At 43.2% G+C, this 2,500-nt stretch overlaps 1 non-coding gene across 1 annotated transcript in view; it reads right to left on the bottom strand.

Moving 5' to 3' along the window:
• The window catches only part of LOC148225747 (small subunit ribosomal RNA), a 2,016-nt gene extending 1,175 nt beyond the window's left edge, over positions 1-841 (bottom strand). Inside the window, exon 1 of the ribosomal RNA XR_015812512.1 lies at positions 1-841. This exon is cut by the window's left edge and continues 1,175 nt beyond it. This is a non-coding gene — a ribosomal RNA (small subunit ribosomal RNA).
• Between the last annotated feature and the right edge of the window lie 1,659 nt (positions 842-2,500).

The following is a 2,500-nucleotide window of genomic DNA, read 5'->3' as shown; positions in this document are numbered from 1 at the left end:
GGGCCCGCCTCGCGCGCCGACCGCGAGCCCGCGGCGCGCGCCGAAGTCGCGAAGACGACGACGCGCACGCGAACGCGCGGCGCGGACGCGACCGGCGGTGAACACGCACCGGCGAGAAGCCCCGCAGACGCGCCTGTCGTACCGCAACCGGTAGACCGACGCCGCAGGACACAATTTCAACTACGAGCTTTTTAACCGCAACAACTTTAGTATATGCTATTGGAGCTGGAATTACCGCGGCTGCTGGCACCAGACTTGCCCTCCAATGGATCCTCGTTAAAGGATTTAAAGTGTAATCATTCCGATCACGAGGCCTCGTAAGAGTCCCGTATCGTTATTTTTCGTCACTACCTCCCCGTGCCGGGAGTGGGTAATTTGCGCGCCTGCTGCCTTCCGTGGATGTGGTAGCCGTTTCTCAGGCTCCCTCTCCGGAATCGAACCCTGATTCCCCGTTACCCGTGACAACCATGGTAGTCGCATAAACTACCATCGACAGTTGATAAGGCAGACATTTGAAAGACGCGTCGCCGGTGCTAGACCGTGCGATCTGCTCAAAGTTATCTAGAGTCATCTCCGAGTGCGACGGGCGCGCGCCGAAACGCGCGCTCCGCCGATTGGTTTTTGATCTAATAAAAGCATTCCTTCCGTCGCCGGTCGGAACTTCGTTTGCATGTATTAGCTCTAGAATTGCCACAGTTATCCAAGTAACTGTGTACGATCTAAGGAACCAAAACTGATATATTGAGCCATTCGCGGTTTCACCTTAATACGGCTTATACTGAGACTTGCATGGCTTAGTCTTTGAGACAAGCATATGATTACTGGCAGGATCAACCAGGGAGCTGCGAGCTTGCGTCTCTGTAGAGAGCGTCCGCTTACGCACTCCTTACGTGTCATGTATTTATTATTCTCCTCCTCCTCCTCTATCTCTACCTATCGTTCTCGTCTCGTCTTTTTTAAGACGTACAACATTTTATTTATATGTATCGTTTTTTGTTATATATATATATATATATATTTTTATATATATTATTATTATTATATTATCTTCACCCGTCTACGCGCACAGTGCGCGGCCTCTCCGCGCTAGAGCGGAGGGCCGTAATAGCGCAGCGAGCTCGCCGGTCGCGAACGACCGACGGCCCCGTACAACGCGGCTCGCCGCGGAGCTCTGGAGAGCCGGAGAGCGCGATGCGCTCTCCGCTTATCACTCGATTCGTATAAACACGCGCGTGATCGCATATAGTATCCTCCACACACCCGGAAGGGTACCCGGAAGGCGCGAGCGCACCGCAGACGCCGACTGACGCCGACCGCGGTTCGCGCATGCCGAGATTTCGAAGAGCCGTCTCTCGTAGACGCTCGAAGCAGAGCCGTAAGCGACGTACACGCGCATTATTATCAATAATAATACGGTGCGTCCGCCAAACGGTTGCGAGCGAGCGAAAGAGCGAGCGACTCGACCCGAGGAGCCGACGAGAACGCCGAGAGCAAACGCGACCGAACACGGCCGCGCGCTCTCGCCTCGCGCGCACTCCACGTATAGGCGGCGCGGTGCAAAGTCGCCGAGCCGCTCGCTCTAGCCTAACAAGCCGAAGTCGACGCGGTCGCGGCCGGGATTCGGCGGAACGGGCCGCTCTGAGCGCGATTCGACTCGGACTTCTCTCGACTTGCGACCGGATAATTTTCGATTCGAAATAATAACTTTTGTAATAATTAAAACGTTATTATATTATTATTGTTAGTATTAATAAATATAAAATTTATATATTAATAAATATATATATGTATATATAAAAAAAAAAATATATATACATATATATATATATAATTTTTTTTTTTTTTATATATATATATATATATATATATATATATATTTTTTTTTTTTTTTTTTTTTTTTTTTTATACATATATATATATATATATATATATATATTTTTTTTTTTTTTTTTTTTTTTTTTTTTTATACTTATATATATATATATATTTTTTTTTTTTTTTTTTTTTTTTTTTTTTTTAACGTTATTTCGCACATTCCGCATAGTTTAGGATACAACTCGTTCTTCTGCGGTCGGTGTGGGTTACGCTGGAATACAATCGTAAATTAAAAAATGAAAACGTGTACATTAAAAAGTATATATATATATATATATATATATATATATATATATATATATATATATATATATATATATACTTTTTAATGTATAATAAATACGTTTAAATATTAAGCTCGACAATATGAAACTAATTTTATACGATATAAAACATATCGAAACCTGTATAATAAAATCTTTGACATTGTTACTGTATTTTATTTCGATGTACGGTTATAGAAATATAAAGTTTTATCTAAAAGAGCAGACCTAACATTTTTAACGACATTGAACACTTTTGTTTTAATATAAAATGCATTGTTTGCAGCAATCCCTTTGCGGCACACGAACAGATGCAGAAGTAGAATTTTTGGTGTTTTTTTTTTTAGCCGTACGTGTATCAA

This window comes from Plectrocnemia conspersa, unplaced genomic scaffold, assembly GCF_051122295.1.
Source record: "Plectrocnemia conspersa isolate PC_06_02 unplaced genomic scaffold, ASM5112229v1 ptg000038l, whole genome shotgun sequence".
NCBI lineage: Eukaryota > Metazoa > Arthropoda > Insecta > Trichoptera > Polycentropodidae > Plectrocnemia > Plectrocnemia conspersa.
The sequence above is the reverse complement of the archived record's forward strand: the minus strand, read 5'-3'. Positions and strand labels throughout refer to the sequence as shown.